The sequence below is a fragment of the Gorilla gorilla genome, chromosome 13 (assembly GCF_029281585.2).
Source record: "Gorilla gorilla gorilla isolate KB3781 chromosome 13, NHGRI_mGorGor1-v2.1_pri, whole genome shotgun sequence".
Taxonomy (NCBI): Eukaryota; Metazoa; Chordata; class Mammalia; order Primates; family Hominidae; genus Gorilla; species Gorilla gorilla.
In genome coordinates this window covers 125,717,564-125,743,255 of record NC_073237.2, presented here as the reverse complement: position 1 = coordinate 125,743,255, position 25,692 = coordinate 125,717,564, and the positions used below count along the sequence as shown (strand labels likewise).

Here is a 25,692-nt window from a genome sequence, read left to right as displayed (position 1 = left end):
TAACCCCCCGTTTATCTGCCGCCAGCACCTCTTGTGGCCAGGGGGTTTTCCAACTGTTCCATAGACCCTAGGGGGCATCTGGTGGGGAATGGAGAGGTCCAGGTGGGGTCTCACAGCCCCTACCCCAGCATCCTTCTGTATTGATCACTTGAGTCAGATTCATTCCAAGAAGAAAGAAGAAGATTGCAATGGGAAGACGGGTGTGAAATATAGCTTGGACCCCACTGCTGTCAAGACTTAGGAGTCACTGGGATGAGAACTGTGGCTTCCTGAAGTCCCCCAACTTCTGTAACTCAGCTCTTCCCAGGCCACCACCGCCAGGGCAAGCAGACAGAGCAAAGCAGCGCTGCCAGGCGAGGAGGCCTGGGCATCGAGTTCTGTCTTTCGTCCAAGCCCGCCATGTGGGCACTACTGTGCCTCTAGGGTGGATGAGGAAACGGGGGCTCAGAGACCTTAAGTGACTTGCACAAGGTCACACAGCCAGTCAGTATAAGACTCAACTAGGACACTTTCCAGTCCGTGTGATTCCAAAACCCAAGCTTCTGCACCACCCACCCTCCCCTGAAGAAGCCACAGGGTCACCCTGACAGTGTCACAGGCTCTTGCCCCCTTCCTGCTCTTGTTTCATGTCAAGCCGTCCCCAGGGTTTCTTCGGGCACCAGGAAGACTCACAAATGCTCAGGAACAGGTCTGAGGAATGACTAAGGGAGGCCACCATGGTGCCACACAGGGCAAAGCTGCCCCTGCCATGGAAACTGCCACACCCTCCACCACTCACCCCTGCCACCCCTCACTGGGCATAACAGCAACATCTGCCACTCCCCAGTGGATGATGTCCCAATTTGCCAGAGCCCTGTGCCTCCAAGAGGCCCCAGAGCAAGATTGCGTGGGTTCCAGGTGCCTGTTGTCCTTACAGAAATGTCTACACCTGCGTCCAGTTGGGTCCTAGAGCCGCCACCACCACACTGCCACCTGGGGTCATGCCTCCTCCCTGAGAAGCAAGGCCAGGCTCTTTCTTCCCTGCAGGCGAAGGTCCTCCCAGGAAGCTCCTGACATCCCAGGAGTCGACCAACCATCTATGTCACCAGAGAGGCACAGGCAAATGGGACCACCCAGGCCCAAGCTGGGGCCCTCTCTGCGCTTAGAAAAAGTCGATTGTTGCTGATGGTGGGTGGGGTTAGAGATAGAACCACAAAGCAGACAGAGGCCAACTTGGCTTTGTGTGAACTCAGTACACAAACTGGAGTGTCTGGAAGGTAGGGGAGTGGAACCTTGGGGAGTGAATGGAACTTTCTTTGGGAGTGGGGGAATCATTAGCACCTGCTTAGTGGGCACCAAGCCCTGCTCCCTGGAGCTGGAGCGGTGGCTTCCAACCTGGCAATGCGGGAGGGGTGCTGGGAGGCTGTTTGTTTACGCTGTGGGAGGGGAGGGGATGGAGATTTTCAGGCCCTCAGATCCACTCCAGTGACTTACACACCCCACCTTTAGCAAGAAACAGAGAGGTTTTCATTGTCATTAGAGGGGATGGGGCGAAATGTGTACACTCTGCAGAAGGACGTCCACCTAGACATTAACCAGAGTCATCTCCAGGTGAAGCGTGTTGGTGACTTTTACCTTCTTTCTTGTAGTTTCCAGTGTTCCTTCAACTCATCAGTTTATGGTACAATAAGGGTGTATTTTTTCAGAAACAATAGTGACATTGCCCAACCAAGAAATAATTTTTTTTTTCGAGCCGGAGTCTCACTCTGTTGCCCAGGCTGGAGCACACTGGTGTAATCTCAGCTCACTGCAACCTCCGCCTCCCGGGTTCAAGCAATTCTCTGTCTCAGCCTCCCGAGTAGCTGGGATTACAGGTGCCCGCCACCACGCCAGGCTAATTTTTGTATTTTTAGTAGAGACAGGGTTTCACCATCTTGGCCAGGCTGGTCTTGAACTCCTGACCTCATGATCCACCCTCCTCAGCCTCCCAGAGTGTTGGGATTGCAGGCGTAAGCCACCGTGCCCAGCCAAAAATTTTAAAATCAAGACAAAAAGTGTATAAATACCAAGATGCTCTTGCAGAAAGATGAGGCAGATCTTTCTCTGCACGAAAGAAAAACGTGCAGATGGGTGATTGCACAACCAGAGCAGCCAAGAGCTAGACCCAGTGGAGTCTCCAGCAGCGGCAATGAGTTTCAGAAACTTGTGGAGAGCAAGCTCTGGGGGAACACAAGTGCCTCTGGGAGACACCAGTCAAGAAGGGATCCCTGAGGATCACAGCAGGGGGCTGGGATCTCGGAACCCAAGAGGACCCAGGCCTGGCTGGGAAGTGGGGGTCACATGCTGCTTGCTGGGCAGCCGGGGGCCAATGACTCACCCTCCCTAGACCACGGTGCCGTCTCTATACTGGGGATGGCACAGCTACCAGTATTAGTACTGGGATCATAGAGTTCAGATGGGCAGGGCACCTTCTCCCCAGTGTCCCATCTGAAAATCCCCTGGGATGGAGAACTTGCCCCGGTCCCTGGGACTCCAGCTCGGGTTCCATCAGCAGTTCTTCTTAAAAGCTCGTGGCCGGGAGGCAGCACTTGTCTCCTGGAAAGCCATCAGGTTGCTAAATGCACCCACCCTTTGACCAAGCGATTCCACTTTTAGGAAGTTATACCACGGACGCATTCACACGGCAACAAGGGGAAATGCTGAAAGAAACTCATTGCATCGTGTTTTTAATAACAGAGTTTTGGAAATGCCTTAAACACCCATCTGGGGGACTGATGATGAACGTGAAGAGTGCACAGTGCAAGAGTATTCGGCTGGTAAAAATACCTGCCTGAGGCCGGGTGTGGTGGCTCACACCTATAATCCCTGCACTTTGGGAGGCCGAGGCAGGTGGATCACTTGAGGTCAGGAGTTCAAGACCAGCCTGGCCAACATGGCAAAATCCATGTCTCTACAAAAATAATAATAATAACAATAATAATAAATAAATATATATATATACACACACAAAAAAAAATTAGCTGGGGGTGGTGGTGCATGTCTATAATACCAGCTACTTGGGAGGCTGAGGCAGAGGAGTCGCTTGAACCTGGGAGGTGGAGGTTGCAGTGAGCCAAGATCATGCCACCGCTCTCCAGCCTGGATGAGAGAGCGAGATCCGTCTCAAACAAAAAAAAAAAGCCTGCCTTCTAGGGCCCTTCCCCGGGATTCTTCAAGGACAGAAAAAGAACAGGAAGCCTTCATTTGTATTTTGAAAGGGGCAGCTCGATTCACACCCTGACTGTGAGTAGAAACGTCTAGTGCTCACCTATAGCCAGTTTTCGTCTCTTTCTTAGGACCCGCCACCTTTGCGGTTGCATGAGGCCCCCGGCTAGTGAGCCGTGGGAGGAAGTGATGTGATGCTCTTTCCCGTGACTCAGTGATCTGGAGATGGGGGTGCCACGAGCAGGAGGCAGCCTGGATTTTTAAGCCTCCCTTCATAGCGAGGGCAGTTACCCCAAAGAATCACCTGGAGGCTGGGCGCAGTGGCTCACACCTGTAATCCCAGCACTTTGGGAGGCCGAGGTGGGCAGATGACTTGAAGTCAGTGGTTCGGGACCAGCCTGGCCAACATGGTGAAACCCCGTCTCTACTAAAAATACAACAATTAGCTGGGCGTGACGGCACACACCTATAGTCCCAGCTACTCGGGAGGCCGAGGCAGGAGAATCGCTTGAACCCGGGAGGCGGAGGCTGCAGTGAGCTGAGATTGTGCCACTGCACTCCAGCCTGGGCAACAGAGAGAGACTCCGTGTCCAAAAAAAAAAAAATAAAAGAATTGCCTGGACACACAGCAGACTTTGCTGGATGCAAAACAAACCTTGACCATTTTAAGGCGCTCAGATGTGGGGTTCATTTGTTACCATAGCAGAGGGAGCCCTGCTGACCAATACAGCTGCACACCCAGGCACAGGTGAAGCCTGGCCCGGGTCCTGAGGGGACTCTTGGAAAACCACCTTCCAGTTCAGGAGATGCTGAGAGATCTTGGCAAGTCCTTTGACTCTTCTAGGCCCGTTTCCCCACGTGGATGGTGGGGTAAGGGACTTTTTCTCCTCTGACTAAGGCCTATGCTGCTTAAATCCCTAACCCCAAAGGCTCAAGGAAGACCTGCCAGTCCTATAGGGGCAGCTGGGTGCTCACTGCACATTGGCCGCTGGGAAGAGCACCTCGGAGGCATCATGGAACCCTCACAGTGGCTCCAGGAGGGAGGTGCCATCACGATCCCATTTCCCCATGAGAAAACTGAGCTTCAGAGAGGCAAGGTTACTTGCCCAGGAACACTAGCATCTGAGATTCTTGACTGCTCTAATGCCAATTACCGTCTGGTACTTTTATTTCTTACAAAAGCAACTAACTTAAGGCCGGGAGTTGGTTCACGCCTGTAATCCCACGCTTTGGGAGGCCCAGACAGGAGGATGGCTTGAGGCCAGGAGTTCTAGACCAGCCTGAGCAACATAGTGAGACCGTGTGTCCACAAAAAAGTAAAAAACTAGCTGGATGTGGTAGCTACTCCGGAGGCTGAGGTGGGAGGATCGCTTGAGCCCAGGAGTTCAAGGCTGCAGTGAGCTGTGGTCGTTCCACAACACTTCAGCCTGAGTGACAGAGTGAGACCCTGTCTCAAAAAAGAAAAAAGAAAAAAAACTTAAAAGAAAGCCAGCTGTCAATAACATCAGAGAATTGGGAATAAAATTTTTTTAAAATACACATAAAATGTGCCATCTTAACCATTTTTAAGGGTGTAGTTCAGTAGTGTTACGTGCATTCACGCTATTGTGCAACCGTCATCACCATCCACCCACAGAACTCTTTTCATCCCGTAAAACTTAAACTCTGTACCCATGAAGTACTAACTCCTTCTTCTCCCTGGCCATCACCATTCCACTCTCTGTCTCCATGAATGTGACTTCTTTAGAGCCTCACATAAGTGGAATCCTATTGTATTTGTCCTTTTGTGACAGGCTATTTTACTTAGCGTAATGTCTTCAAGGTTCATCCATGTTATAGTGTGTGTCAGAATTTCCTTTTTATGGCTAAATAATATTCCATTGTACGTATGTATCAAATTTTGTTTATTCCTGCATTCAAGGACACTTGAGTTGCTTCCACCTTCTGGCTATTGTGAGTGATGTTGCTATGAAGATGGGAGCATGAATATGTCTTCGAGGCCTTGCTTTCACCGCGTTTGGGTACATACCCAGAAGTGGAAATGCTAGATCATATGGTAATTCTATTTTTAATTTTTTTGAGGAACTGCCATGCTGTTTTCCACAGCGGCTGCACCATTTTCATTCCCACCAGCAATGCTTGAGAGTTCCAATTTCTCCACCTCCTCCCCACCAGCCCTTGTTCTTTCTGGTTCCTGATAGTAGCCATCCTCATGGGTGGGAGGGGACATCTCATCCGGGTTTTCATCTGCATTTCCCTAATGATTAAGGAGGGGATAAGGGCTTTTTCTTTTTTCTTTTCTTTCTTTTTTTTTTTTTTTTTTTGAGACAGAGTCTTACTCTGTCGCCCAGGCTGCAGTGCAGTGGCACAATCTCGGTTCACTGCAACCTCTGCCTCCCGGGTTCAAGCGATTCTCCTGCCTCAGCCTCCTGAGTAGTGGGATTACGGGTGCCTACCACCACACCGGACTAGTTTTTGTACTTTGGGTAGAGATGGAATTTCACCTTGTTGACCAGGCTGGTCTTGAACTCCTGACCTCAATTGATCTGCCTGCCTTGGCCTCCCAAAGTGCTGGAATTACAGTCATGAGCCACCTCGCGCAGCCTGATGAGGGTTTTTTCAATGCCGCTGGTGGGTCTACAGCAGTGCAGTCACCTGGTTCTGCTTCCACAGGAGGAAATGAGGGTCCCAGTGCCACCCGCCTCCCGGGGATGTTGTGGGAGTCCTCGACCCCCAAACAAGCTAGTGGGGCTGCGTCTGCAGCGTGACCTGTGCCCCAGTGAACAGGCTGGGGGCCCAACTTCTCCGGAACCTCAGCCTCCGCCGATGTTGCAACCTCTACTTCCCCTGCTGGGCCTCAGCAGGAACTGAGCTGGGCTTTTCCAGCTCCAGCCAATCCTGTGACCTGCAGTCCCCACCCAGCCTGGAACTCAGAGCAGAGAGGAGTCAGCACCACAGAGAGGCAGGTGACAGGGTCGTCTGCATGTCCCTCGGCTTCCGCATCCAGACAAAGGGCAGCTCTGTGTACAGTGTGTACAGGACATGCAGGACGAGCGTGCGGACTGTGTGGCCAGACAGATGCGGTCTGAGTCCCGTTTCTGCCATTTGCCAGTGGTGTGACCTGGACAAGTCACTTCCCCTCCCCAGCCCTCACTTCGATCTGTGAAATGGTGCTTGGCACGTGGTAAGAACTCAGTGCCTCCTACGATTATCAACCCCATCCTTCTCCTCATCACCATCAACATCCACCAGGATGACCAGGTCACGCCTGTGTCCAACCATCCATGGCTCCCACTGCCTGCCAGAGACAGCCCATCACACTGTCATGGCTGCTGGCCACCGCCCAGACTGACCCCTGCCCACATCTCCATCCTCCTCTCCCTCTTGCTCGTCACATTCGGGGCTGCCCTCCTGTCCCTCAAACTCGAAGCTCTCCCTCCAGCCACAGGGCCTTTGCATATGCTGTTCCCTGCCTGGAATGTGCTTTCCCCACCCCATCCTGCGCCCCCTCTTCATCAGTTACCTCCTAAAAGACCTCTGAACCATGAAATTATTGGAAGACTGTCCGTCTCCCTACGTCACTCTGTGAGGCGAGGATCATGCCTGCTTTGCTTCCCACTAAAGACAAGGTTGGTCCAGGTGCCCCCCAAATATTAGCCAAATGGAATTATTCCTTTCCAGAAAAACCCTGATTTTGGAAACTCAGGTTCCTTCCACAAAAACAAGCTATTCCCCACATAACCAAATAAGCTTTAACTTTCATACCTTTGGAAGGTTTTTTTCCCCTTCATTAAGTGAACCAACCTGAGAAAGCCCTCAGCTACATCCTGTGTCCTCATTTTTTAGCTCAGAAAAATATGGTCACTGCACTTGGAGCAGCTGCTCCCAACGCCTGCCACGCCTCCTCCCAGCCCAGCATCTGGCTGCCCCTTCCTCAGGACTCAAGGGAGGTTTTGGGCTGCTCTCTGGGTGACCCCTTGCTTGGGAATAAACACCCACCCTGAGGGACGGAGGACCCAGGGGGAGGTGCAGATGCGTTTCAGCCCCAACAACAAGGTCTTCAAGAGCCACAGTGAACCCTGCTCAGCGTCAGGGCCTGACCCAGCCAGGTGACACACAGCACCACAGCCAGCTGGGGGACAAGGGTCACCTGGTTCTGCTTCCACAGGAGGAAATGAGGGTCCCAGTGCCACCCCCTTCCCGGGGATGTTGTAGGAGTCCTCGACCCCTAAACAAGCTAGTGGGGCTGGGTCTACAGCGTGACCTGTGCCCCAGTGAACAGGCTGGGGGCCCAACTTCTCCGGAACCTCAGCCTCCGCCAGGTTCTGGACCCCAGGAGGGCCATGGGCAGGAGGCCCAGCAAGACTGTGTGGCCCAAACCCATGCCTGTGTCCATCCTTCCATCCCCTTGCATATATATATGTGTGTGTGTGTGTGTGTGTATATATATGTGTGTGTGTGTATATATGTGTGTGTATATATATACACACACATATACATAGGTGTATATATATGTGTGTGTGTATATATATGTGTGTGTATATATATACACATATACATATATATATATATATATATATTTTTTTTTTTTTTTTTGAGACAAGTCTTGCTCTGTTGCCCCCAAGCTGGAGTGCGATGGCACGATTTTGGATCACCGCAACCTCCGCCTCCCAAGTTCAAGTGATTCTCCTGCCTCAGCCTCCTGAGCAGCTGGGGTTACAGGCGTGCATCACTGCGCCCAGCTAATTTTTTTTTTTTTTAGTAGAGACAGGGTTTCATCACTAAACCTGTTGGCCAGGCTGGTCCTGAACTCCTGACCTCAGGTGCTCTGCCCGCCTCAGCCTCCCAGAGTGCTGGGATTACAGGCGTGAGCCACCTCGCCCAGCCTCCTTGCTTATCTATTTCAACAGTTATTTAGTGAGCACCTACTATGTGCTCAACCCAGTTTTGGGGAAGCCTAGTGAAGACCCCAGGTCCCGCCCTCCTGACCAAGCAATTTACACAAACCCCATACTTACTTCTGGAGAGGAGACCTAGGGCTCTGCATTCGTCCCCAGGCTCACCACCCAGCGCATTCTCTGGGCTCAGGGTCTCTGGGTAGGGGCTGGCTCTACAGGATGCTCCAGAGGGCCTCGTGGGGAGGGTGTATTCAGAGAGGAGTAGTGCATGCGTCCACTCCAGATGGTCCTCAGGGAAAGACCTTTCTCCACACGGTCATGTGAGCAGGCTCCAGGCAGCAGTCACACATCAGCATCACTGTCGCTACTGTGGTTGGGGCCAGCTCAGGGTGACACCAAGACAAAGGCCTGCAGGAAGGACAGGCTATCCCCAAACATAGGCGAGTGGAGGGAGGACTTAGGGTCACCGTCGGCTGGACTTCACGGACACCGAGGGTGAGCCCCGGGGTGAAGGAGCCATGCCCTGGCCACAGTGAGGACCAGGAAACCTCCCCTGGGGCTGGAGGCGGGGGTCCCAGACGAGCACCTGCTATTTGGGTTCTCACGGGGATCACCTTCCTGGGGGTGACAGCAGCCAAACAAAGCACACAGCTAGGTGGCCGCGAGGGGAAGGCCCGGGAGCCTGGGTCAGGAAGCGGGTGGGAGGAGGGTGGGCCGGGGGCTGGGGAATGCTGCAGGGAAGGAGGGAGCAGTGAGGACGGCCGCCACACGTCAGGAGGGCTGGCTTCTGGGGCCCAGCACCTGGCAAATCTTGAAAGAGAGGAAGAGGAGCGGGCGTGAGGCCAGAGGGGACCCCAGGGCCACTGTGGGGACGTGAGTTCTGGGAGGTGCCGGCCTGAGGGGCCATCCTATCTGCCGTTCCCCGGGGAGGCTTGGGTGGGCAGAGACATTCCCCACGGGTGACATTCCCCACGGGTTTCCAAGGGAGAGCCCCCTGTGGGACTGGAGAGCCCAGGCGACTGCAGAGACTAGAGAGAGATGAGACCAGGAAGACACCAAGGCCTGGACCAGGGCAGCCAGAAGGGCCCTCAGCGCTGGTCCCTGCAGCTCCTCCTAAGCCAGATCTGCCAGGGGAGCTCGGAAATGCCTGTCGCGGAGCCTCGGTCCATCCGCCCCCCCAACCGGTCCGGCACATCCAGGCGCACACACATCTGTCCACAAACACACCCTCCCTCACACACACACACACCAATTCACACATACACAACTCACACACCAACTCACACGCACACAACTCACACGCACACCAACTCACATACACATCAACACACACATACACAACTCACACACCAACTCACATATGCGCTCACACATACACAACTCACACACCAACTCACATATGTGCCAACTCACATGCCAACTCACACACGGACTCACACACACACCAACTCACATATACACAACTCACACACCAACTCACACATACATAACTCACACCAACTCACATGCCAACTCACACACGAACTCACACACACACCAACTCACATGCACACCAACTCACACATACACAACTCGCACACCAACTCACACATACATAACTCACACCAACTCACATGCCAACTCACACACGAACTCACACACACACCAACTCACACGCACACCAACTCACACATACACAACTCGCACACCAACTCACACATACATAACTCACACCAACTCACATGCCAACTCACACACCAACTCACATATGCGCTCACACATACACAACTCACACACCAACTCACATATGTGCCAACTCACATGCCAACTCACACACGAACTCACACACACACCAACTCGCATGCACACCAACTCACACATACACAACTCACACACCAACTCACACATACATAATTCACACCAACTCACATGACAACTCACACCAACTCAACTCACATGTACACCAATACACACACATACACAAGTCACTTACACACCAACTCACATACACACCAACTCATACACACCAACTCACACATACACAACTCACACACCAACTCATACCAACTCACACATACACAACTCACACACCAACTCATACACACCAATTCACACATATACAACTCACACACCAACTCATACCAACTCACACATACACAACTCACACACCAACTCATACACACCAACTCACACATACACAACTCACATCAACTCGCATACACACCAACTTACACATCGACTCACACACACCAACTCACACGCATACCAACTCACACATACACAAGTCACTCACACCAACACACACACCAACTCACACATACACAACTCACACTAACACGCCAACTCACACACCAACTCGCATGCACACCAACACAAACAAATACACACCAACTCACACACACCCTTACACATACACAACACACACCAACTCACACACACACCCTCACCCCAACACAACCTCACACATATACAACACACACACCAACTCACACCCACACACTTTCACACACACCCTCACACACCCTCACTCACACACACCAACTCCCATGCACACATCCTCCCTCATACACAACTCACAGACCCATCCACACACCCTCGCCCCCACCCAACACAACCTCACACATACACAACTCACACACCAACTCACACGCACACACCCTTACTCCCAACGCAACCTCACAACTCACACACACCAACTCACACACCAACTCACACGCCCACACCCTCACCCCCAACACAACCTCACACATACACAACTCACACACACTAATGCACATATACACATCCTCACACACATTTACATACACCCCTGCTCACACTCTCTCTGGCTCTCTCTCACACACACACACACACACACCCTACCCCCCACTAGGGCTCAAGGACCCCTCCAGTGTCCTCAGGGCACTGGCCCAGGGGGCAGCAAGGAGGGTGATTCCCAAATAGCAGCCCCCAGAGCCCAGGTTCTGCCCCCAGAGAAGCTCAAGTCCAGACACCAGAAGGACCTGCCTTCATCCTGAAGACATTTTACATGAGGAGAGCCACTTCCCCGAGTGACTCAACATGCACAGATCTGGAGGGGCACACACACGCACACGCAGAGGGCTTCTCTAGACAGCTGTATGCACCCCTCACTTCCGGCTCAGGATTCCCAGGCTCCAGCCCGGCCCCAGCAATCCAAGTCCTTCCCATCTATGCAAAGCTCAGGGGTGCCTCTGGCTTGTGGGGGCCTCATGGAGCCATATCCTGTTCCCTCATTCCAGAGGCTTTCCCTGCCTAGTGGAGCAGCTCTGGGGCCAGGGGAGAGCGCAGAGGGCCCCAGCCTGAACCACAGGGAAGTGGAAACCCTCAGGGAAATTCACACTCCAGCTGCCTGCCAGCCAAGGACGACACACATTCACACATGCGCACTGACACGTGTACACAGTGACACGTGTGTACATACAGCCCCATACTCACCCTGACACGTAGGTACACACTTGTCAGAGGCGTTCGAACCAGAGCGACTCCATTTTGAGTGAGGGCTGGAAAACGAGGCTGGGACCCGCTGGGCTGCATTACCAGAAAGGTGGGTATTCCGAGCCCCTAGAGGTTTATGGTTAAGGGAACAAATTAATAATGTTTACTAAAACAGACCCGGACTTAGGAGTGTCCAGATATCGCCATATCTGAAGAACAAAGGCATTCCTAATTTTGCTTTAAAGATAATAATATCGATTCTTGCAAAATATAGTAATTAAGAAAATTAATCCTTTATCACAAACGCTTGTAGCAGAGCAAATCTCCCCATATATACAAGCATTGTACCTAGGGTGGATGCGTTCCTTGTTCCTCCTCTTACTTTCAGGAACATCCTACTCTGTCTACGGACTAGCTGTCTTTTTACCACCATCCTTTTTTTTTTTTTTTTTTTGAGATGGAGTCTTGCTCTGCCCAGGCTGGAGTAGCGTGATCTCAGCTCACTGCAACCTCCGCCTCCCAGGTTCAAGCAATTCTCCTGCCTCAGCTTCCCAAGTAGCTGAGACTACAAGCATATGCCACTACACCCAGCTAATTTTTTTTTTTTTTTTTTTTTTTTGTATTTTTAGTAGAGACAGGGTTTCACTATATGTTGGCCAGGCTGGTCTCAAACTCCTGACCTCAGTTGATCTGCCCTCCTCGGCCTCCTAGAGTGCTGGGATTACAGGCGTGAGCCACCGTGCACAATCCCTTGTACTTTCTTAATAAACTTGCTTTTGCTTTTCACTTTGGACTCATCCCGAATTCTTTCTTGCGCGAGATCCAAGAACCCTCTCTTGGGGTCTGGATCAGGACCCCTTTCCCGTAACACACTAACACATACACACTGAAACTCACACACACACTAATATACACTCCCCTACTCCCACTGGTGCACACACACCAGCACACTCACAATGACACGACACACCCAAGCACACACGGACAAAGGCGCACACACACGGACACAGCAGTGTGTAACTCTGGGTCTCCAGTGGGTCTGAGTGGTCTGCTCCACAGTGGGTCTCTCTTGAGGCTGGAGCCTCCTCTCAGAAATGTTTCTGCCCCCAGCTGCCATGTGGCCTAAAATCCTGACAAATTAGGAAAGATTCCTTTAAAACCAGCACTTCGGATTTTAGGCTTAAGCAATATTTGGAAAATGTGAGGCTCAGTCCCCCAGCTCGCTGGGCTGTGGGCCTGTCACCTAGCGCGCGTGGGGGCAGGCAGGAGGAGGGGGCTGGCTCGTGGTATGGGGCGAGTCCGGGCAGATTTGGGGCACAGGCAGGCACGCGGACACCCCACCGCTGAGAGCCAGAGAGACAGCAGAGGGCCGTGGGGGTCAAAGACAGGGCTCTGGAGGAACCCAATCCCCACCCACTCTCTCTGCAACCCTCCCCAAGGGACTTCACTCCCGCAAACCTCAGTTTCCCCATCTGCACAATGGGTGTGAACCCGGGACCCACTTCATGGGCTAATGCGAAACTTAAATGACACCGTACCAATTAAGTTATAAGCCCTGGAAGCCCAAGAAAAGAAAGCGGTGGTGCGATGGGGGAAAAACCACCATCCCCGGCTTCCCGCGTGTAACGGGGCCGAAAATAACCAGCATTTTCCTTTTCTCTGCGGCTGAAGCCCACGCTTCCCAGAGGACCGGGCCTGCTTATCAGGAGCAGAGCGGCTCGCTCGGCTGTCTCCGCCAGAAGGTGACTGTGGGGGCCCGGCTCCCCTCCTGCCTCCAGCCCGACTCCCACCAGGAACACACCGGCTCCTCCCCCCCCGCCCCTTTCAGGTTTCCGCCCCACCCCCAGCCCGCAAACAATTTTGCATATATTTAAATCTCCTCTGCGAGTTCCCCCTCCCCCGGAAAAAGACAGAAAAGAAATTACAAAGGCCGTCATTTGTCTCCGTCCCCGCACCCCATCTATCAGGGCCCGGAGCCCGTCGCCTCGAATGAGGCGCGCGCCCGGGACGGCCGCTTTAATGGGGCGCCGCGTGTGACTGTGCAGCCGCGCGGCGGGCGCAGCCGGCCGGCATTTGCATACATATTAAACGGAGCAGTAAAAAATGCAGACATGCAAACCATTTGGACGGGCTCCTCGGCGTAGAGCCTGCCAGGAAATCAATCTTCTGGTTTCTTAAAGGCAGCCTGCTCGGGAGGAGGTGGCGATGCCACACAGCCCGCAGGCCGTGGGAGGGGGCCATCGTCTGTCCATCTGCCTGCGGGAGCAGCCGTGGGGGTCCTTCCCGGCCATGGAGGAGCCACCTCCTGGGAGCCAGGGGCCGGGGAGTTGAGTGTGGTGGGTCCTGGCTCAGCCGGCTGTGTGCCCTGGAGTAAAAGGGGTCCCCTCTCTGAGCTCCCCCTCACTGGGTGCTGAAGATATTTCCTTTCCCTTTTGCTACTCTGGGGCTTAAGGGACTGACCCAAGATCACTGCGCCCCTCTATGCAGAGCCTGGGTCTCTAAGCCAGGTGCGAAGGATGGCCAAGAACACAAGCTCTGGGGGCAGGCTGCCTAAATTCAAAGTCAGGCTCCACTCCCCAAGAGCTGTGTGATCTTGGACAAATGCATCAACCTCACTGTTTCCTGTAAAAGGAGGATCAATATGCCTCCCTCTTCGGTATGTTGTTGGATTGAAATAGGTCAGCCTTGTAAAGCACTTGGCTCATTGCCTGGCATGTAGTAAGTGCTCAATAAATAGTGGTAGAACAATGTGTAGGAGGGCCCTTGGTGTTATTGGTATGTTTTTCTTGGTGAATATCCCTCTTTATATCTGCATGGTGTGGCAAGCCACTCCTCCCAGAGCCTCCTTACCTGTAAAATGGGGTGTTTTGATTTTCACGGGAACTGCTAGCTGTGTTCTAGAAGGCACTGGGTCCCTGCTGTGTGCTCCCACCCACCCGCTGATTCCAGCCAGGTGTGGCCAAGCTGGCGCCTCTGAGGGCTGCCCACAGCCTGTCTTAGGCAAAGCCCAGAGCAGGGATGGGGGCATACCCCCAAACTGACCATACATCTGTGGGGCCAGGAAAAGGCAACTGGCCCTGAGCCTCAGCCGAGTGAGACTGGGGCCTCTCTGAATTCCGTGGCACAGATGAGAAAACCGAGGCTCAGAGAGGTGTGGCAAAGCCAGGAAGCTTGAAGGTGGTGCCGCTGGGATTCAAGCCAGGTGTGCCCAACTGCAAGGCCACCTCCCCAGAGGTCCCCCAGAGAGGAAATACTGCCGGCAGAGGGAGGAGCTCATCCCACAGTGTCAGGGAACACAGCTTCCCCCCAAAGGAGGGGGGTGCTTGTGGAGAAAGAGCTGAGTTTTGCATCTGAGCCCAAGTGAATATTTGGTACTCATGAAGGTCCTTCCTTTTTTTTTTTTTTTGAGATGGAGTTTTGCTCTTGTTGCCCACGCTGGAGTGCAATGGCGTGATCTCAGCTCACTGCAACCTCCAACTCCTGGGTTCAAGCGATTCTCCTGCCTCAGCCTCCAGAGTAGCTGGGATTACAGGTGCCAGTCACCACGCCCAGCTAATTTTTTGTATTTTTAATAGAAACAGGGTTTCACTATGTTGGCCAAGCTGGTCTCGAACTCCTGACCTCGGGAGATCCACCCACCTCAGCCTCCCAAAGTGCTGGGATTACAGGCATGAGCCACCGTGCCGGTTTGGTCCTTCCTTGAAAAGACCCAGAGGAAGAGGGGAGAGAGGGTTTTCAAGAACCAGCTCAAGTTTGGCCTTCATTCATTTACTTCATACTCCCGGAAGCGAGGAACAGAGGTGACCAAGGTCCCCAAGACCTGGCCGGGCAGTGGGCAGTGGGAAGTGGTGGGGAGTTAATGGCAGGATGGAGGGGTGCACCTAGACCAGTGGGTGCACTGCCCTCTCTGAGACCCTGGGGATTAGGTGAAGAGGCCAAGCCAGTGCATTGGGGTGGGGGGGCTTTGCCTTCTGTTGGGAGAGGGTCCCCTGTGGTTCAAAGCTTCCCAGCTGAGTGGCAATGTGACCTCCCTGCTGTGTGTGGGAGTTGCAGCCTAGAGTTATGGGAACTAAAGAGGCCAGACCCAGAGCTGTGGCCCAATTCACTGGTGTCTTGCTGTGTGACTTTGGAAAAGGCCCCGCTTCTCTGGGCTGGGGTGGCTGAGCCAACTGCACCCCTGCTCTGTCTCTCAGGGAGCCCCTCTCTTTCACTCTTGACCTTCAGGCTTTCTGGGCCTCTGTCCCTCCACCTCCCTCTGCAGCCGAGTGCAGGCCACCCCCACTGCCCGGCAGGCAGCCCAGCCGGGGTGGAGGAAGCCGGCAGGGCGGGAAAAGGCGGGAGGGGTCCAAGTTACAGGAACCAGCAGGGCCATTGCTCAACTAGGGAGCCTGGCCGCGGGCCTGCCTCGGCCCCCACCTCTAGCAGCCCGCCCTCCTCCTAGCTCTGCATTGCAAACATTCCTCGCCAACCTCGGGTTGCTGCAGCCCCGGAAGGGGGAACTGCAGCAGACACAGCACCAGGCCGCCAGAAACACTTAACCCCTTCGCTCCTTCCAGGCAGAGCCTTCAGGGGGAGGAAGGAGGGAGCTGGGTGGCAGCCGCGGCAGTCCTTCCCAGGCTCTGGGTGACCGGGTCAGGTGATTTGCTGGCAGGCCCGGCCACTGATTACCAACCTGGATCAACAGGTTGCGCGTTCATGACTCACCCAGCAGACATTTCCGGAGCTCCCCCTGGGTGCTGGCAGCAGGCATGAAAATCCAAGAGCGGCCCCAGCATCGGGGGTGGGATGCGGGTCTCATGAGCAGACGTGTGTTTTAGATCATTACAGTGATGAGAGCAACCAAGACGTGCAGGGTGAGCCTGAGCACAAACTAAAGTGGCTCAACTCATCAAGGAGGGCTTCTTGGAGGAAGCGACACTTAGGGAACCCTGTGAGAGCAGAGGGAGAGAGTTCCAGGCAGAGGAGGCAGCAAGTGTGAGGCTCTAGAGGGAAGAGAGACGTTCTCATGTTTCAATCTGTGTTTCTGGCGGAGAGAGAGGAAGGGGAGGAAAGCCCCAGGTGGGAGAGCTTGGCCCATGCCAGGTCCCAGAAGGCCTTAAGGCCACTCCCAGCATGAACCATCATCTGAGGTCAGTGAGGAGCCGGGGAAGGGCTTATGTGTGGAATGACATGGTCAAGTTTAGCTCTAAGCCCTAAGACGCCTTGAATAAAAAACAGAACCTTGGGCTGAGCGCGGTGGCTCATGCCTGTAATCCTAGCACTTTGGGAGGCCGAGGCAGGTGGATCACGAGGTCAGGATATCGAGACCAGCCTGGCCAACGTGGTGAAACCCAGTCTCTACTAAAAATACAAAAATTAGCTTGGTGTGGTGGCACGCACCTGTAGTCCCAGCTACTTGGGAGGCTGAGGCAGGAGAATTGCTTGAACCCAGGAGGTGGAGGTTGCAGTGAGCCGAGATTGCGCCACTGCACTCCAGCCTGGGCGACAGTGCAAGACTCCGTCGCAAAAAAAAAAAAAAAAAAAAAAAAGCCTGGGCTCAGTGGCTCACACCTGTAATCCCAGCACTTTGGGAGGCTGAGGTGGGTGGATCACCTGAGGTCGGGAGTTCAAGACCAGCCTGACCAACATGGAGAAACCCTGTCTCTACTAAAAATACAAAATTAGCCAGGCGTGGTGGCACACGCCTGTAATCCCAGCTACTCGGGAGGCTGAGGCAGGAGATCGCTTGAACCTGGGAGGCAGAGGCTGCGGGGAGCAGAGATCGTGCCATTGCACTCCAGCTTGGGCAACAAGAGCGAAACTCGTCTAAAAACAAAAACAAACAACAACAACAACAACAAAAAAAAAAAAACAGAACCTTACTGGAAAGAGGCCGCTAACATATTTTCATGTACAAACCAAATGGACTCTAAGACCAGAACACCTGAACCACGCCAAAGTGCCACCAGCAGGACACGTTTCAGATGGCAGCTGGGCCTGGTACTAGGCTCTCCTGCAGCCCACATGGCCATTCTGCCATCCCAGGCCACATAGAATCTGCAGGCTCAGGTTGGTTCTTCCTCCTGGGTTGGGGTCAGCACCTCCCATCTCCCAGACACCACTCCTGCATACAGCTGGAGTTCAATAAATGCAGCAATTAATCAGAGTGTGGAAGTTGGGAGGGGCTGAGAGATCATCTAGGCCCACAGTCTCCTCGCTTTTTTATTTTATTTTATTTTTGAGATGGAGTTTCACTCTCGTTGAAGACTCAGAGAGGGAATCCCTGGCAGGGGGGCCTGGAATTTATAGCCAAGATGCCCACAGAGCATGTCCAGAGAGGAGGCCAGCACACCCAGCTGCCCAGAACCTCGGTACCCACAGGAAAGACCCCAAAATCTCCCCACCAAAGCTCCCTTCCTTTCCCTACCTCTCATAGGGCCTGTTCTCTCTATACCTGGTCTATTTGTTGGGACAGCAAACGTAGCCGGAGTTCCTCTAAGTCCTGCTCAGCCTGGTGAGACTTCCGAAGGAAAACATGCCCAGAATCCTCCCTCTGTTGAAAATCATGCCCCAACAGGACAGGAAGGGGCCGGGCAGTCTCCATGCCTGCACATGCCCCCAGCAGAAGAAAGGGCTGAGCTCCTCCCAGCCTCCTCGGGGATCACCCTGCGGGAGGCCCCAGCAGTTACCACAGTCTGTTTTGTGGCTCAGGGTCCACTGTGTGTCACTGGATCCTTCCAGGCAATGGAATTTCTAGAAAGGTTCCTTCAACCTGGGACACCACCACCTTGGTGACCCGCCACCAACTCTGCCATGTGAAACACCTTACAGGCCTTGTGCTGGGCCAAAGATTCACTCTCCGAATCCTCATCACAAGTGGTGAAGTTTGCTGTTATCATCCCATTTTGCAGATGGGAAACTGAGGTCCGTGAAGTCACTTGCCTGGATCACACAGCTCATGACCAGTATGGGTCGGCCTGGGACACAGGCATTCTGGGGCTCACCACCAGGTGTTCCACGTGTCACCACTAGACCTCCCAACCAGGGAGCCCTGCCGCTGCCCCAGCCTGGAGACGTGACACTTCTCCCAGCCAGGAGGCTCCAGTGAAACCAGGGATTCCCCAGGCTCACCCTGACTCCTCATCTTGTTAACGTACTTAATCCTCATCCTGTACATGAAATAAATATTTCATCTCATCTACTTATTATTTGTTTATCGTGGGCATTTATCCATCCTAAGTTTACTCTCTGCTCAAATCTTCTCCACACGGGTTCACTCAGGTTACCAATTTTGTCTCAGCTTCCATCAGGCAGAGCCGCATGTGTTGCCATAGCCAACATCACAAAAAAATCTCATTTCATGCATTTCATAGGCATGAGTGGCCTGACTTGAAAATATCAGTGGAACCTGCTCATGGGGGCAGGGGTTGCATAGCACCCTGAGGCCCATGAGGTACCTGGTACAGAGTGAGCACCCAGGAAGGGAGGCTGGGTTATTAGTACCGCTGTTTGCCAGGGCTTGGTGTGGCTGATAAATTCTTGGCCTCTTCCCCTTCTCTTCATATCACAGGTTAACAGGTTCACTTCCCAATGTTACTCATGTCTACAAAATGGTAAGAAAAAGCAACTGTGCAAATGAGGCAAGTTACATATCCTGGTACCAAAGTGATGGTTACTAAGGCAGTCGGCCTCCAACATGGTCTCCAAACGATTCGCACCTCCTGGCATTCACACATTTCCACAATCAATCAGGCTGGCCTGCATAACCAATAGGATACTGAGGAAATGACTGCATGTGCTGTTCAAGGCTAGGTCATAAAAGGTACTGCAGCTTCAGTCTCACTCTCTTGCATCACTCACTCTGAGAAGCCAGCCGCCATATTGTGGGGAAACTCAAGCAGCCTGCTGAAGTCTGCATGGCATGGAGCTGAAGCCTCTTTGTCAGCCATGTCAGTGAGCCATTTAGGAAACAGATCCTCTATCCTCAGTCAAGGCTTCAGATGGCCACAGCCCCAGTTGACGTCTTGATGGCAACCTTAAGACAGACCAGCCAGCTAAGCCACATCTGAATTCCTGACCCACAGAAACTGAGATACTAAAATGCCTGTTTTAAGCCACTGAGTTTGGGATAATTTGTACTCCACAGTAGGTAAGGAACTAATACAGAAACAGAGAGACCTTTTAGTTATGAGAGCCTTCCACCGACTATGTTCCCAAAGTGTGTTCCTTGGAATGCTGATCCCAGGCTTTGCTCTGGAAAACCAAGGTCAGTTGAATGGAGGCAGACTGTGGATTCCAGTCTCCTGTTCAAGATTCCCATGCTCCTTGGCATATTAAAGTAGACCCCTCCAGGCGAGGAAGCTGTTCCCTTAACATAGCACTTCTCAGGGGCCTTTGACCACGGAACTCTGGTGTCAGAGCCTCAGAGCACGCTTTGGGACACAGAGCCAAACTGTCATGGCAACTGATTCCTTGAATACTTTAAACAATTGTGCCCAATACAAAACTAAAAATAGGCCAGGCCCAGTGGCTCATGCCTGTAATCCCAGGCACTTTGGGAGACTGAGGCAAGAGAATCACTTGAGGCCAGCCTGGCTGGGCAACATGGTAAAACCACTTCTCTAACAAAAACAACAAAAGCCAGGCATGGTGGCACATACCTGTCATCCAAGCTACTTGGGAGGCTGAGGTGGGAAGATTGCTTGAGCCCAGGAGTTCGAAGTTCCTGGGTGACAAAGCGAGACCCTATCTTTAAAATTAAAGGCTGCGGTGAGATAAGATCATGCCACTACACTCCAGTTTGAACAACAGAACAAGACCCTGTCTCTAAATAAATAAATAAAAATAAAAATAACTAAAAATACTCACAGCCTAATATCCAGAGTCTGACCGGGCATGGTGGCTCATGTCTGTAATCCCAGCACTTTGGGAACCTGAGGCGGGAGAAACATTTGGGGTCAGGAGATCGAGACCAGCCCAGCCAACGCGGCAAAACCCTGTCTCTACTAAAAATACAAAAATTAGCTGGGCGTGGTGGCAGGCGACTGTAATCCCAGCTACTCAAGAGGCTGAAGCAGGAGAATCGCTTGAACCTGGGAGGCAGAGGTTGCAGTGAGCCGAGATGGCGCCATTGCACTCCAGCCTGGGCAACAGAGAGAGACTCCGTCTCAAAAAAAAAATAATAATAATAATAATAATAATATCCAGTGTCTGACCTACAGCATAAGATATAAGGATGAGATGGCTGCTCCGCCATGATGGGCCCCTAGCTCCTGGCTCCTTTTCTGGCTGAGGGGCTGGTTTGCCCTGGGCCACCTCTGGCCCCTCCCATCTTATTATTATTATTATTATTATTTTGAGACGCAGTCTTGCACTGTTCCCTGGGCTGGAGTGCAGTGGCACGATCTCGGCTCACTGCAACCTCTGCCTCCCGGGTTCAAGCGATTCTCCTGCCTCAGCCTCCCAAGTAGCTGGGATTACAGGCACCTGCCACTACGCCCAGCTAATTTTTTGGGGTTTTTTTTGTTGTTGTTGTTTTTAGCAGAGACGGGGTTTCACCATGTTGGCCAGGCTGGTCTCAAACTCCTGACCACGTGATCTGCCCTCGGCCTCGGCCTCCCAAAGTGCTGGGATCACAGGCGTGAGCCACCACGCCTGGCCTACTCCCATCTTACAATGAGTGGTGTTGGGCCAGGGTCTGGCCAGGGACCTCAGCCCATTTGGGGAGCACTTGGGATTCAGACTTTGAATCCCAAACCCTAGTGCCAGCTCCCATCAGCTCTGCCACACAAGGACACATGGGACACATGGGTTGGGCTGCACCCTTGAGCCCCCACCCCTTCGTGGTTGCTGCATCCGGAACACCAAGGCTGGGTATTTCTCCGTGGGAATGAAACCATGGTCTTAAAACACAAGCCACTGGAAAATAGCATTTGATATAGAAAAATTCATTTTACAGCAGCTTTTTAAGAGTGGATCCACCCCCTTCAGCAACGGAAGGCCGTGCTCAGAAAACCACATTCTTTCAGGTCCCTGGGGCTGCGTGGGGGTGGGAATAGAAATCTGTCTACACGCTGCAAGGCAGAGGTCTTTTCTTTTGTTAAAAACATAATTTTACCCTCATGTTGCTTCGTGTTTCCTGGCACACGCATTCTGGGGCTCTCGGGCCTTTCTGGAGGCATCTCTGCAGACACCAAGTGGCCTGCCCACTTCCCTCCAGCCAGAGGCTCAGGCGTGGGCACTGAGGGTGAAAAGAATTCGTGACACCCTTACTACAAAGAATGTGGTCCCAGCTGGCACAGCCTCCATCTCACCTGGGAGCCCCTGGCCAGGCCTGCTCCCTCAGAACCTGCATCTGAATGAGACCCCACAGCCAGTCAAGGCACATTAAGGTTGGGGAACGCTTGGATGCACCCTGGTTGCAGGGTGCCCTCAGCCTGCCTCCTAAGGGGCGGCCACACCTGCCTTCCTCCCTCCCCTTCCAGGGCCCCTGTCCCATCACAGACCACTCCTCAGAGGGGCTCCAGAGGAATTTCCCAAGACCCATTTCCATGTTTATTCTATACCACAGCATCCCTCTCTCATCACAGAAATCTAGCAAGATGATCATTGCATCACATGGTGGGAAGTCAGGAGACCTGAAAGAGAGGTGACAGCGACATGAAAGACACTTGGCCCTTACAGAGCACTCCCAACCCAGGAGGGAGACCCTGGGACCCAAGGGCTCAGAGAGGGGAAGTCATCTCCCCAAGGTCAGCCTACTAAATGGCAGAGGATCCCACAGCCACTGAGTTGTCCCTGGATACCCTGCTGTCCAGGGGAAGTGGGAGTGGCCACAGGGATGGTCAGAACTGCACCTCCATCCAACTGGCTTAGCCCAGCAGTTCCCAACTGGGGGTTCCGTGGAGCAAGCCTTCAAAGGCTCTCTGGTGCGAGGACTGGCTCCATGCTATTCACAGCCTCTCCCAGTCCCTGACGGTCACTGCACCTTTACTGCAGGCCAGGCCGCCCCAGGCTTCCTCCACCACATTTCTTTGCTTTGGGTGGGATGGGGTCAGCCCACTGTGCCTGTTCAGTCTGCTGGGAGCTGATGGGAGTTAACAGGCATCATCTCTGCCCTTCAGTAACCCAAAATGAGAACGCTTATGTTACTTAACAAATGCAGTTTGCTCGTTGGGCAAACATGGGCCTTGGGGCAAATAACAGAAGAAGGGACTTTCCCAGTGGGAACAGAGAGAGGAATTAGTTGAGAAATTTGAGGTGCAGAAGGGAAGGCATTTGTCTGGATTATTTTTCAGCAGTGGCACCTGCTCTCTTATACTTTTTTTTTTTTTTTTTGAGATAGAGTCTTGTTCTTGTCCCCCATGCTGGAGTGCAATGGCACGATCTCTGCTCACTGCAACCTCCACCTCCCAGGTTCAGGTGATTCTCCTGCCTCAGCCTCCTGAGTAGCTGGGATTACAGGTGCCTGCCACCACACCCGGCTAATTTTTGTATTTTTAGTAGAGACAGGGTTTCGCCATGTTGTCTGGGCTGGCCTCGAACTCCTGAACCCAAATGTTTCTCCCACCTTAGCCTCCAAAAGTGCTGGGATTACAGGCGTGAGCCATCGCACCTGGCTTTTTTTTTTTTTTTTTTTTTGAGACGGAGTCTTACCCTGTTGCCCAGGCTGGAGTATAATGGCGCGATCTCAGTTCACTGCAACCTCCACCTCCTGGATTCAAACGATTCTCCTGCCTCAGCCTCCCAAGTAGCTGGGATTACAGGCATGTGCTACCACGCCTGGCTAATTTTTTTTGTATCTTTAGTAGAGACAGGGTTTCACCATGTTGGCCAGGCTGGTCTCGAACTCCTGACCTCATGATCCGCCCATCTCAGCCTCCGAAAGTGCTGGGATTACAGGCGTGAGCCACCACGCCTGGCCCATCTTTTCTTTAAAATAAAGTCTTTGTTTCCCCACTCCCACCCAGCCCTGCTGGCGATGGGGGTGGCCACAGGCTGCCCTGTGAGGCCCAGGATGGGAAGGGGCACCTCTTGCACTCATCCTGGGTTTTCGCTAGATGCTCTTCGCCCCCCGTTCTCTTGCAAGCTGTCCTCGAGGACATGTGGGCTCTTGTTTGCAGGTTTCAGGGGAGCCTGGCAGAATCCAGCTGCAGACACATTTGAATTTCTTGTAGAAACCTGCACCAAGCGTGGGGGTGCGGCCAGCCCAGAAGCATTCCAGGGAGTGGGGTCTCTGTGGGGCTTCCACCCCAGCTGCTTCCCTGGCTCCTCCCAGGCAGACCTCTTCCCTCCCCTACCCTTCTCACTTCCACCCCACAACCACAGGAGACTGGAGGCCTTGGAGATACTGGTCAGGAGAGTGCAAAGGTTAAAGGTGACAGCTGGAAGGTCAGATGGATACAGCAGGTGCTGCTATCAACTGGCAACTTCAGCTCGCAGCCTCTGCCCCAGACACATTTTCTCCATCTGCCAGCAGCCTGGAGGAGGTGGGGTCCCCAGAGCCCATGACGGCCGGAATGCGTCTTCTCCATTCTGGACTGGAAGCCACCTCTGGGCACAGCACAGGATTGCAGGGGAGGGACACAAGGGCTTCTTCTTCTTCTTTTTTTTTTTTTTTTTGAGACAGGATCTCACTGTGTTGCCCAGGCTGGAGCGCAGTGGCACAATCAAGACTCACTGCAGCCTCAACCTCCCAGGCTCAAGTGATCTTCCTACGTCAGCCTCCAAGTAGCTGGGACTACAGGTGCGCACCAGCATGTTCCACTAATCATCTTACTCTTTGTAGACACAGGGTCTCACCCTGCTGCCCAAGCTGGTCTCAAACTCCTGGGCTCAAGTAATCCTCCTGCCTCAGCCTCCCTAAGTGTTGGGATTACAGGTATAAGCCTGGCCCACAAGGGGTACTTAGAAACGGTTTTTACGTGTCTAGTAGCTGGACACCCAGGTTCAGAGGTCTCCAGGACCATGGGCCAGGACATTCTTGGGAAGGGAAAGCCAACTGGGTTTCAAATACGGCTTAAAAAGGAGTCCACTTTGAGATGTAAAAGATGCACCATCCATTCACAATGAAGGACCTGAACTCTGATGGGGACACACCGCCAGGAGACTTTTTTTTGAGACGGAGTCTCGCTCCATTGCCCAGGCTGGAGTGCAGCGGCGTGATCTCAGCTCAAAGCAATCTCTGCCTCCCAGGTTCAAGTGATTCTCCTGCCTCAGCCCGCCGAGTAGCTGGGATTACAGGCATCCGCCACCACACCCAGCTAATTTTTTGTATTTTTAGTAGAGACGGGGTTTTCCCATGTTGGCCAGGCTGGTCTTGAACTTCCGACCTCAGGTGATCCACCCACCTCAGCCTCTCAAAGTGCTGGGATCACAGGCGTGAGCCACTGCACCTGGCCAAGAAGACTATTTTTAAGCAAGGTCTGTGGGGGTCTTTTCAGTGATTTTGTATGGGATGGATCCGTTCTGCAGCCCTGGGTGGCCCCTCTTAGGCCCGTGTGTTCACAGTCTGTGGATGTATCCCCCTCTCCTGGGAGATGTAAGCGACTCCAGGGCAGGGACCATGTGTGGTTCACGCTTGTTCCCAGAAAGCTCCCCCAGTGCCCAGCTGCCAGAACTCAAAGTCTGTCTGGGGTCGGGGATGTGTCTCCCCCACCAAGCTGAGCCTTGCTGAAGACCAGGACTCCATCCTGCTCACTGGAGCGCCCAGGGCTCAGGCCCACAGCTGGGCTACTGACTTTTCTCACTGTGGGACCTTCAGCCGGGCCTCTTAGCTCCCTGTGCATCTTCCTCATCTGGGAAGTGGCAGTTTCATCTAGTTGCACCTCATGGGGTGGAGGTGAGGATGACCTGGGCTGCGAAGAGGCTGGCATGTCACACAGCGCACAGACCTGCCCACAAGTGGGGCCTTGCTGTCTGGCACTCCCCATGCAACGCTAGACACAAGGAAGGTGCTGGTACTGCCTGGAGTTCAGGCAGATGTTTTTCCAAAATAACATTTCTTTCTTTCTTTTCTTTTCTTTCTTTTTTTTTTTTTTTTTTTGAGACAGAGTTTTGCTCTTGTTGCCCAGGCTGGAGGGCAATGGTACGATCTCAGCTCACCACAACCTCCACCTCCCGGGTTCCAGACATTCTCCTGCCTCAGCCTCCCCAGCAGCTGGGGTTACAGGCATGCACCACCATGCCCGGCTAATTT

General features: G+C 53.1%; 1 long non-coding RNA gene across 4 annotated transcripts in view; it reads right to left on the bottom strand.

Annotated features, from left to right (window-relative positions):
• LOC109028131 (uncharacterized) overlaps positions 1–25,692 on the bottom strand; it is a 38,898-nt gene that overhangs the window by 9,449 nt on the left and 3,757 nt on the right. The window contains exons 1-3 of one of the 4 annotated variants that reach the window (XR_010130365.1): positions 13,442–14,916; positions 11,517–11,642; positions 8,202–8,891 (exon numbers count right to left, since the gene is read on the bottom strand). This is a non-coding gene — a long non-coding RNA (uncharacterized lncRNA). Of the gene's footprint in view, positions 1–8,201; positions 11,643–13,441; positions 14,917–16,220; positions 16,885–25,692 lie in introns of those variants that run through there. The other 3 variants (XR_008668585.2, XR_008668584.2, XR_008668586.2) reach the window with 3 other exon arrangements.